Source organism: Macrobrachium nipponense, chromosome 26, assembly GCF_015104395.2.
Source record: "Macrobrachium nipponense isolate FS-2020 chromosome 26, ASM1510439v2, whole genome shotgun sequence".
Taxonomy (NCBI): Eukaryota; Metazoa; Arthropoda; class Malacostraca; order Decapoda; family Palaemonidae; genus Macrobrachium; species Macrobrachium nipponense.
In genome coordinates, this window is record NC_087215.1 from 23,913,638 (window position 1) to 23,926,120 (window position 12,483).

Sequence of the window (12,483 nt, forward strand, 5' to 3'; positions counted from 1 at the left end):
AGGGACCATACCAAATTTAGTTTGTATTACCCATAGTGTTACTCAAAACGTTAACATTCTTCAACCGACAATATATTTTCTTTTCGCATTTCAGGGTCACAAGATGAAAGGAAATGTTTTGTACCCAATCGGCTGATACTTGCATGCTTATATTGATTCTATTTTCAGTTTGTTAGTAATTCCACCTCAATTTTTGGATATAATATCTCAGTGCGCCTCGTAATAGACAACGCAAAAGTCGTCTTCCATCCGCTACAAGTTTCATTCAATCAAGATTTTCGACATTCAAGTAACTCAACGCAATTTTTGAACGATTTATTCCTTCTTTGAGAACTACGTTATTTGCGCGTCACCTTTTGGAGAACTTGGAAAAAGCGAAATTCGTATGTAAACTTTCACTATTTGCTGTTATTTGATTTTGGCGAAAATATCGTTAAAACCTTGAACTTCTATCTCTAAAAATAACTTTTAGAATCAGAAAGCCCAAAAAGCATTTTGGGTTGGCGAAGTGAGTTAAAGGTTTGAAAAATAATTTTGCAATCGCCCCACAAACTATGAAGACTGAGCACTTTGAAACGTAAACCACAGTACATCTGATGAACATGTTATTTTCAACGACCTAATATCACTGGAGACTTGGAAAACTAAATTGAATGCTCTTTCAAAACACGCTATACAAATTCAAACTTTCAAAGTATAATTTCTCCTTTAGCGCACTGTGTATCATTCCTTGTGTATACTACAGTTGAAACAGTATAGCCAAATGAAAAATGAAAATACCCCATCAAGCAGAAAGATAAATTCCCACTCTATTACCTACCTTTGCAACTTCTTTATTATACAGCGTTCTCTTCAACAACGACTCAAGCAAACCCACCTGGAAAGAAAGGAGAAAATATGAGTCATTAATAACAACCACGTATGTGGGAGAACAAACAGAAGCTATCGTGATTCCTATACTGTTAAAGACGACGAGAGCTGATAAACACAAGGATTCGCAAAATCCTTCGAATGAGAGAGAGAGAGAGAGAGAGAGAGAGAGAGAGAGAGAGAGAGTTGCTTCTTGATGCATCCATTAGTCGTAATTAGATAAAAGAAACTCTTAGCTCGTCCCTTGGGCTTCTCTGAAAAGCCGCTGGGGGTGAGCGTCATTTATTGCAAACGGATTTTAGAACCTCGCTTCCATTAGGTTAAGAATGGAGAGAGAGAGAGAGAGAGAGAGAGAGAGAGAGAGAGAGAATCTTCCAAGGCAACCTTCTCCCTCCAAGTCATCCAAACTCTTTCAGAAACCCCCCGACCAAAAGAGAGAGAGAGAGAGAGAGGAAACTGAAAGGAGACAGACGGCCATACGAGAAATAGGTAGTCAAACAGACCTTCCAAGACCTCTCAAATAATGGCTGTACTTCAGTGGATAATTAGAAAGCGTCGGTGACTTCACTTATTTGACAAAAGTTTCTTCGGTGACACGCGAGTGTTTTATAAGCCTTCAAATTTAAGACCATTTTATTCAGCACTGAAATCGGTTGTGCCTTCCAGGTTACAATACGATGAATAAAAAATGAATAGCCGACAAGTATGAAAGCCCTTCGATGGAAATCACTTCTAATGTGAGCAAATTTAAGTGTATTTGGCTACGATGTTGTTTCTGACAGGAAATGGACAAAACAAATGAGAAAGCATTTCTGATACACAGAAGCTAAGAACATCAGGGTGCGTCCACACTGCAGTCATATGTAAGAGACATCGCATCCATTTCACCAACAGGTGAAAACAAGTAAATGACCGTATACGTGGAGAAGGAATCTTCAGCAAATGCTAAATAATCGCCTGAAACACTGGTTAGGACTACCAGTAAGTGGTTGACTTGTATTTAACCTGCCTGCCGTGTGTAAGCGATTAGATGATAACATCTTTGTAACATGTTTGACTGCAGCGTGAACGCACCCTTAGGCACATATAGGAAGAGTATGTAACAGGATTTGTTTGTTTGTTTGTTTGTATGGTGCTTTTACGTTGCATGGAACCAGTGGTTATTCAGCAACGGGACCAACGGCTTTACGTCACTTCCGAACCACGTCGAGAGTGAACCTCTATCACCAGAAATACACCTCTCACTCCTCAATGTAATGGCCGAGAATCGAACCCGCGACCACCGAGGTGGGACGCTAATACCATACCAACCACGCCGCTGAGGCGCTTATAGGAATATCTTTAACGCACTTGGAAAAAAAAAAGAACGACTACACAGAAAACATAATAATTACCCAGAACCTGGAAACCGTATTTGCCCCAAGGCAATGGATGCGCTAAAGAAGTGAAGCAATCTCTTCCAAACATGAAAGTTATAATACCAAACATTAAAGAATCGGCAGAATTAATTAACTGATTGATTAACTGCTCTATGGCGTTACATAATCGTCAGGACACAAAGGAAAGTCGCGCAGGAAATTAGGAAGTCTGATCAGGGCAACTTTGAACCAGAGTTAGGTAAAAATACGGACTGAAAACATCCCACAGCCTTCGAGACGATAATTATAACATTTGACTTCTGCTATGATGTAAATTACTTTTGCTTCCACCCTCTGCTTCCACTAAATAAAATAGCGCATCTTCTTCTAAAATATATTATCATTATTTTTATCTATTTATTTTTAAATTTATTTTTTTTTTATTTGTTTTGCCCTTTGCTTCTCCCAAATATTATGTTAGGTTTTGCTTTCCTTACTTAGTAAATATGATATTAGTTTTCCTTCCTTGAAATCCAGAGGGAAATTTTACTTCACAAATGTAATATTAAATTTTACCTCCCCTAATGAAGTGGTAAATTTTACTTCGAAAACGTTATTACTTTAATTTTGCTTCTCGTAAAACATGAAATTGGTTATTGCTTTAAATGTCAAGTACAGTAGCTCTAATGATGGGACATTTTTCGTAATCAAGATGAACAGAGGGATTTAAGAGCCATTCGGCAAAGAAAAATGTTAATAAATCTTAATCCGGAATCATCACCTGGTTGGCTCACTGTTCCGAATGAGATCGATATCCATCATTCACTGCCAATTAAACCATTATCGTTTACATCTTCCGCAGTTATAAACAAAAGGAAACATTTCTATCTTACAAACACATTACAAGCAAACATTAAGCCACACATCATGTCTTAAGTACAAAAGGATTAAACATACCAAAAGTTTTATGAATTCGTGAGATAGAATTTTGTCCAGTAAATGATACAAGTGATCAAATTCCAGGAATGCACAGTCACAGCATACTTCCTTATGTACTAGTCCATATGATCTGTAAGTTCTAAGTAACCTATAATCACGTCTCTTATTGAAATCGGATACAAACAAAAAAATGTACTAACGCAAAATGCAAAACGCAAAAATAAGGTAAGGTTCTGAATGAAATCAGCTATCAGGGAAAAGTTACACAACCATTCAAAAAACAGGGATTACTATTAGGCAAAATATTAACAGAATAAATCTTTAATTATGGCCGTAATTACATTACGAAAAACGGCATCATATTTGTCATTACTTAATTATCCTCACGCGATGAACATAATGGAATGCGCCAATTAAAAATGTATAATTTGGCTCGCTAATTTCGCCGAGGACAATAAAAGGCTGCATTTACGCGCAGTATAATAAAGTTAAAAAATGATTATTTTCTCCATGAATTTCGTCAAGATTTCTCCATTAAGAGATTTCCGTCGAAACTAAAAAGCGAAAGTGAAAAAATCGTTACCAGAATAAAGAAAATTGAGAAAGAGTCTGAAAGAAAGAAAGAAAGAAAAAACAAATACTGGGACGCTAACAGATGAGAGAAATAAATATTTGCTGCGGCAATTCAAATGGATTTAGGAAAGTAAGTCCGGGGATCCGGTCAAAGAATCCAGAGGAAATTTTGAAAATGAAGAATTTCGGTTGGGCGAAAAAAAGAGCGAAAGAAAAAAAAATGAGAGAAATGAAGATTTTGCTTTGCCAACCCCACAAAAAAAAGAAAATGGGAATAAAATAAAGTGCTGGAGAAAAAGTATTTACCACAAAAACGGATAGACTGAGTTCTAAGCTATCTATTATCCTACCAATTCCCAGCCCTTCCTCCCTCTTCCCTCCTATCTCCTCCCTCCTCCCCTACCCCTCACCCCACCCTCATCATAAGACACAAGCACACGAAAAAGGGAAAGTAAATGATCGCGATGAGGAAAAATGAGAGAAGTCGGTGTTGGACAGATGATGAATACAAGAGATGCAATAAAGATGATTTGCTACCGAGGCAACATATGAGAGATCGTGTTCGGTTTGTCTGCTTAATCGCCATCTTCCTGGGAGGCAGACCAAAGAAGAAGAAAATGAAGAGGAGGAGGAGAAAAAACACCAGCATTTTCGTACAGCTGGAAGCCATTTGAGACGCGCGGAAGAAAATATAAGTGGTCAATTTACATCAAAATTTCCACACTTTTGTTGTCATAATGACAGAAGGTGTGAGGAAGGAATGTGCTACGTGCTGTTCCTCGAATCTTCTCGCAAGTGAACTGAATTTGCGTCTTGAGGTAGGAAGAGAATACCTTGCGATGACGGTAATTAAACATAGCCCAACAAGACAACAAAAATCATATTTTATCAACTTTGGAGACACTTTATTCCGTAACGTCTTTTAGAAAATAAATACTTGCTTTCTATTACTCTCACAAAGGGAGACTATTCTTCGAGAATGAGAATAACTGTTTAGCAGTTCTACAAGAATGAAAAGAACTATTTAGCAATTCCACAATAAAGAGAACTGTTCAAGAGTTCTACAATAATGTATAGAACTGTTCTACAAGAATGAGTAGAACTGTCTAGCAGTTGTAGAGAACTGACTAACAAGAACGAAGAGATTGCTAGATAAACGAAAACTGCTTCATAAAACTTAATAACACTGTTTTGGCCAAATGTGAATGGATGCCACAAAAAATTATAAAAGATTGATCATCTGGAACAAGGGACAAATCTACTCTAAAGCCATTCTAATCATCATATGAAAATCAATCTCTTTAAACAACGAGCGTACAGAAAGCTGTTATTCACAACTGATAGAGTAAAATAAACCGAGTGGATTTTTACCTTGTGACAGGTACAAAGTAAATTCACCGTTGGTAGGAAAAAGACAAAATCTCAAATGACTTTTCACTTTCTTTTACGGTGACATACCTCCTAAAACGAGGCTGATTACATGATTCAGGGAATACAAGAGATGAGGGAGAACACCATGTTTTTAAGTAAACGGCATATTAGCCTGAATAATCATTTCTGTATGTGATCGATTGGCTAAAGATCTTTTTCAGTCTTCTGTCAATAGTTTTTAATTTTACAATCATCTGCTTCATCTTTAGCAATTGTTAAGTCTATATGGAGGATCAGCTTCCCGGAAAATAAAATGTATTCAGATCTAGTCACCAAAGGATAGCTTACCGTCTGGATTGATTACACTGACTTTTACAAATGCAAACACACCAAGTAAATGTATTATAAAAGGTCGTCTGCATGGTATCTCTGGCTTGTCAGAAACATTACAGCGACTCGACGAACTCTACCTTTCCACCTATTCACTGACGACATGTGAAATTGAAAGACCTGTAAATGATACGAACTAATAAAATAAACACTATTGGTCTTTTCCAGAAAATTTTTTTCTTACATCCTTCGCTACTTACGGCAACAAAATCTCAAGTTGCTGATGATAAAATGATAAAAAGCCGACTTGAAAAATTATGTACAATGGAAGTTTACAATCATCTATACTTCCAAAAGAAGGAATTTAATAATCTCTTTACATAAATTCCATTCACTGAACAAGATAATCGGACGGAAAATACAAATTTTTTTCTCTGTTCCCTAAAGCAAAAATTATGGAAATTAAAGACCACATACAATTTTGTTCTTCCCAGCTGGCTTTTCGCCTCTGTGCTTTGACATAGAAGTGTGTAAGTGCGTATGTCCGTGTCGTAGTTCTCCTCTTCCTCCTCCTCTTCGGATCACTTGCTACCCAGCCGCTCGCCTAATCTATTTAGATTAAAACACGAGCCGGCTAGTAAATATTTCCCTAGCCGAGGCGAAGGGAATCTAAGCTCTTGTCGCAAGTTAGCCCAAGCATCGACCGCCGACAGCAACCGCTCTCCCGAAGGCCATCGGCCAATTAAACAAAAACGCCTCTAACAACGATGGGGGAGAAAAACCCCACTGGTCTCAGCTGCTGCCGCTGATAATTGTTTTAGTAGGAAAACGCTGATGAGGATGCTGGCTGGAGAAAAGACGGACAGGAGATAGGTAAGACCACTGGGGAGACTGGGCATGGAGGGTGCGGAGGGAGGGGGATATGGTGTTCGTGGAGGGGGGTTGGTAAAAGAGAGTACTACCACCATAATATTATGGGGCTGGGGGTTTAGATGCCAATCAATACCCGCTAATTACATGTTAATTAGAAGTATTGATTTGCAAGCAAATTTAGATGTTAAAAAGCCGTCGTTAACGTGGCAATATCATTTCCCAGCATCAGGCGGAGGCTAAAAAAAAAAGCAGAGGAGAGCACATCTCCAAAGATGATTCAGTATTCGACGGCATCTCATCAAATCAGGTGATTGGTGGAAATATATAGAAATGCATCTCTTTAGACGCCGCAGCAAACGTGTGCGGTAAACGCTCGGCGACGAGAAACTCGTCCTTGAATAAATCACGACGCCACAGGGGCAAACCTACTTTCACGTCAAGTCGAAATGCAGGAGGAAGAGGAGAAGACTTCTTGAGGACCCGTTAACATCCAATAATTATCGAGTTTTAGTTACGCTCGTATTTTTAGGTTCTCACTGGAGGTGAGGAATGAAGTTTTGGGAATGAAAACCAGAATGATTCCAACGGTGTCTGTTAATGATGAAAGATGACATAAGAAATACAACTCGAGAGAGGGAGAAACATGAGGACTCCTTTAAATTCAAAACGAGGCTTAAAAAAAATTGTACCATAAAATAAAAAGAACGTTCTCTGTCTACACTAGTTTCCGCAGAGCAAGATTCATCCAGCATACCAAATAGAATCGGAGAAAGCTCCAAACATGGAAATTTTACAATGGAAAAAAACAGTATCACGGGATCCGTGAAACCTTAATTGAACGGTTACTTGTCGGCGATGTTGAGGCCGTAAAGGCAATTAATATATTTTCCACCTTAGCAGTTCAAAGGCATTTTGTTTCGGGAAAAACCGACCTACAAGACCGATGTAACAACGAGCAATGACTGCCTCAGGGAATTCATTCTTGCGTTGGTTAAGGAGGCGGCGAAGGATCTGTCAAATCGAACAGCTGATTGATATTGTGAAAAGGTGAGAGAAATGTTCGGACTATTACAGAATGTGATGACCGATAGCAAAAGCAGGAATCATTTGCAAAAAGAATGATGAAGTAATTACTTGAATAAAACATGGAGCAATTATATATACACAAGAAATAAATGACAGAAATCCGCAGAATTTCGGAATTAAACATGAAACGCCAACTGAGAATCAAGACTAACAACACACATTCTCATACTTAACAAGTGATGATATCAATACTCAAGTTCGTGTAAAATATACCGCACACAATTACACTAAATTCTCGAGAAAAAATAAGAGTGAAAATTCAAAATTACATACTACATACATAAAAAGACCTGCAGAGGGAATCATTCAGATTGCAAAATACATATGTCTTATAACATTACAAACGGAATATCAAGGATGGGCCTACACAAATGTAACTACTTCATTGAGAAGGCCCATGGTGTGATTGACAATAGCCGTGACAATCACCGCATGTTTGTGTTCAGTAGTTTATGCATGTCGTCAAAAATGATAGTAATTTAACACAAGATCGAGACAGTGTCCTGACTCTTGGAACGTGACGCACCACTTCAAAGCTAGTTATATCGAGATCAGTGGTGAGAGTCTGGACGATGGTGAGTCTAAACGTAAAGTGCATTACCTGTCCCCTATCACGTTACACACGAAAAATAAATATACGGTTACACACTGCATTTAATTGCATAGAGATTTATTTGTGGATTTGTTTGTGAAAGCCGAGATTGTGTGTGTACCGATACCGATGATTCATTCAAAAGCAGCTACCCATGCACGCATCAATGGGTCAATCAGCCTTAAAGAGAATTACCGTCTATGATGAAGGAGTGTGCGTGGGAATCATACAAGATTCCGCCGTTGATTGGCGTGTATAGCAATGGCTATAAAGTGGTGGTTTTAGAGTGGCGGTCACTTAGGAGGACGCAGATGACAACATGAACCTGGAATCGAGGTTTCCATTCCCCTGGCGTGTCTTATTCTAAAGCCACGCGGGGAAAATGTCCGGAGGAGCGGATGGGGAGAAAAAATCAATTAAAATTTCAGAAATCTCAGCTGTCGTTCGCAAGACAACAAGCATGTTGCCACATCTTCCGTGCTGTTCACTTAACTCTGCGACTAGACTACCTTTTGACAGGCTTTTTCCGAGGGGACATTTTTGCTCTACGTGTGACTTCGTCTGCTTTCCGTAACATATGTTCTCGTCCGGGTGGAATATTTACTCCCCTCAAAGCAAAGAATTCGCGTAATTCATGTAAATTGTTGACCAAGAGTCACGCAAACGTAATTGAACGCTAATTGCCCCCTGCAAACAACAAAATTGCATCCGATATTACCAAAATCACGACTGTCTTTTAAACACACAAAAAAAATTATATTTATGTACCATTTTATCATATTAGATGGACTGATTCGATCTTTTTTTCTTCTTTCGTAATCAGAAGGAGAGAGAGAGAGAGAGAGAGAGAGAGAGAGAGAGAGAGAGAGAGAGAGAGAGAGAGAGAGAATCATCGTTTAGTTGCATTTCATTGGGACGCACAAGTGTCATGTCAGCCATGCTTGTGGTAGTATCGAGATAATCACTTGTACGTGTTCGGTGAAATAAAAGTCCATTTTGGGGATATTTGTACAACTGTCTTTTTTCATCAAGTGCCTCACTTAAATTGCTCTGCGGTGTTATCGTTGGGCATTTCAATGGCAGTTAAAACTATCTTTTGTTCTAATAGACTTGGGGATTCTGTTGATGTAAAAGAAAACTGTGTGTAGGAAAGGATTAGGGAGGGGAGGGGACGCTGAGAGAGAGAGAGAGAGAGAGAGAGAGAGAGAGAGAGAGAGAGAGAGAGATGGTACATTTCTGCAAAGACTAATTTTAATCAAATCAGCAGACACGTTCCCCAGAGAATGAGTACATGCAAAAGTAAAATTTTGTATACTTCTTCGTATGTCTGTTTCATAAAAGACTGTTAAATTTATCTTGCCAAAGTCCTATAACATAGGATCGATCAATATTCAGACAGTGTTCACTTGAACTTCAGATTGAATCGAACACAAAAGCCTCTGCAAGTTCACAGTTATACAGCTCCTGTCTCTTATTCCTAGCAATTTTTTCTAAGAAGTCCCAATCTGATAGCGGGAGAAATTCACTTAATATTATTGAATCACTATCCCAAACCATCATCAAATCTTCATTCATCCTTCAATAATCAGGTTTACAACGGAGGCGGTTAGTAAAGCTTTCTATTGGATTGTGACAAATTAAGAAGATTAATCATAGTAAAGGTCTAGTAATTACATGACCTATGAATTTAAATTCCTAAGTTGTTGCGTCACATTTATATTTAAATTAGGTAGCAATTAATTTATCTTTAAATTTACATCTTCTATTAATGATGCCACCTTTACATTTAAGTTTTATAGTGGTTATGTGAACTTTCAATTTATTTTTATGCAATTGTGTCATTTTAAGCCTAAATGTTTGCTGTTGATATGCTTAAGTAGAATAAAATTATAAGCGTTATATATATGTACTTTCAAAATGTTGTATATCTCCCGGAGGCGTGCTCCAACTACATACGTGTGCACATATTGGAAACTTTCCTACGAATCTCGACTACTTTCGTCTTCCCTAGAGATGAGTTTCAACATTCTGACCTCTGATAATACTCTGGCCATCATATCGGCTTAAGCACTTAGCATGTTTTCATTGATTTATGGCAGGCCAACAAATAACAAGCATTAATTCAGTACTACTACGGACTGTCTCTCACATTTCCAGAGTATGTCGAATTTGTTTTTACATCGTTAAGTATATTGGCATCGTCAAAGACTAAATTACAAAAATAATTAATATTATCATTATTTTTTATTTATTTGTAGTTATTGTTACTGATGATACTGGTTTGATTTTTCAATATTTTTTACCATTATTTTTACATGTATACATCACAAACAATATAAACCAACAAACTATATATACACATATATGTATATGTGTGTGTATGTGTATGTACGTATGTACGTGTTTATATTCATAGCATATATACCTGTATACATAAGTGTACTCATATTAAATCATATAAGGTGGTTACACAAATTACTTTACAAAGTTAAAACTAATGTTATGCAAGCAATGACAATAATCTCAAAGCGATAAGTCAAGAATATACCGTCTAACATTTGCCAGATTAGCCCATATTTTCTGCAGATTAAAATTTCCAAGAAAAGCTTACACAAGAACATAAATTTCTTAGTTATTGCGTCAAATTTAAATTATCTAGCAAATAAGTTATCTTTGTACTTACATTTTCGATTAATCAAGCTACCTTTACATTTAAGTTTTATAGTGGATACGTCATCTTTCAGTCTATTTCTCGGTAATTATGTCATTTTAAGCCTAAATTTTTGTTGTCGATATGCTTAAGTAGAATAAAATTACAATCTTTAATTGTATTTTCATAATGTTGGATATTTCCCGGAGGCGTGCTCCAACCTCACATGTATTCACACATTGGAAACTTTCCAACCAATCTCGAATACCTTCGTCTTCCCTATAGATGAATTTCAAAATTCTGATCTGGGCTATTCTATATTCTTCCGAATTAACAAGATTTTGCTCTCATCATGCAAGCACGCCTGCATACCAACATCCTTAAACCCTCCATCCTCAGCCTGAACAGTATGTGTAGGTGGGCGGGTACGTGTGCGCATGCGACTATACAAAATCACTAATTTCATCTTTTATTATACCAGGTCAATAATCTTCAGTTCATCTTTTTCAAGAAATAACACATCAAAATGAACAAACTGAGATTTGGCAGCGCTACAGAGGTTTTATCATTGTTTTAATTATATAATAAGAAGAATGTGTGTTACAAAATTTGACGTATGGAGTAAAGTCTAATGATTTCAAGTCATAGTTTTTCTTTATGAGAAAAATAAAGTCCATAAAAAAATTCAGTCTCAACATCGGATAAGACACACCCTATTAAATCTGTAAATCCAAAATTTCCCCCAACCTAAAATGATAAATATGTTTATCAAATCTTTCACAAGGACCTGAGTAAACCCCGGATATGAAAAAAAATAGTATCAAACAGATATCAACGAAAATATATACAAGAGAAGAAAGTTAAAAAACAAAATCGCGGAAAAAAAGGAGAGCTGGCTTTCCCTATCGAAAGTAATCTGGAAACTGAAGTGTCTTCCATAAACAGCCTCATTTACCTATCAGCTCTTCGGCCATTAGTTAATTAGCTGACTCTGGCATTTTTCTCGAACAGGATAAATGAGATGCTAAAGGCAGATAAGAGAATGGAGGCAAAAATCATGGCTGGTTTCCAGATTAGAAAGGCTCGGCCGATACGACTAAATGACGGAAGGATTCATATCTCCAAGTGGAAATGAAATTTGGAGTAAAAAAAACGCGCGCACACACCGAGAAGGAAATAAAAACCAAGCAGGTGAAAATGCCAAGGGACATGGCAAGGTATTACGAGATGGGGAGTGAAATTTGCTAAATAGTGAAGTTGACGTTAGCGTTGAATCGGAGGGAAATTGGAGATAATTAATAGGCGGATGGGTATATAAAGGTTCAGTATTTCTTTTTCGCCTTGTCTGCTCCATAATAATTCCCTTGAGAGGCGACCCTCTCTCTCTCTCTCTCTCTCTCTCTCTCTCTCTCTCTCTCTCTCTCTCTCTCTCTCTCTCTATAGTGATTGAACTCTGACCAAATGGGATATCTCTGACCCAATATTTTTACATGCAAGAGAAGGCCGACGGCACAGGGAACCCAATGTCCATATATGTTTTCCTGCTTTGTCTCAATGTTCTATAACAAAGAAAGTCTTTAATCAAGCGTACTTTTTAACTCCATTTAAGCAAACTAGAAGACTTCTGAAGAGATTTTTCCGTCACTTGTACTGTAATGAAGACTTTTGATATGGATCCTTTTAGTAAAGGCGGAATTCATTTCTTATTCATTACAGTAGTTCACATCCAAAGCCATCGATAACTTACCCGTAAAAAGGTGTCAAACAGGTGAACCAAAATATTGCCATTTTGACGCCAGAAAATATTCCATTACAAATACTTGGTGACATAGAAGCTTTGT

At 37.4% G+C, this 12,483-nt stretch overlaps 1 protein-coding gene across 9 annotated transcripts in view; it reads right to left on the reverse strand.

The window, feature by feature from the left end:
• LOC135200070 (protein glass-like) overlaps positions 1-12,483 on the reverse strand; it is a 1,678,662-nt gene that overhangs the window by 843,383 nt on the left and 822,796 nt on the right. For 2 of the 9 annotated variants that reach the window (XM_064228352.1, XM_064228350.1), the window contains one exon: positions 821-877. The exons of the other annotated variants lie outside the window; for them this stretch is intronic. The gene's annotated coding sequence lies outside the window, so the exon portion shown is untranslated. The remainder of the gene's footprint in view (positions 1-820; positions 878-12,483) is intronic. 9 annotated transcript variants of the gene reach the window in all.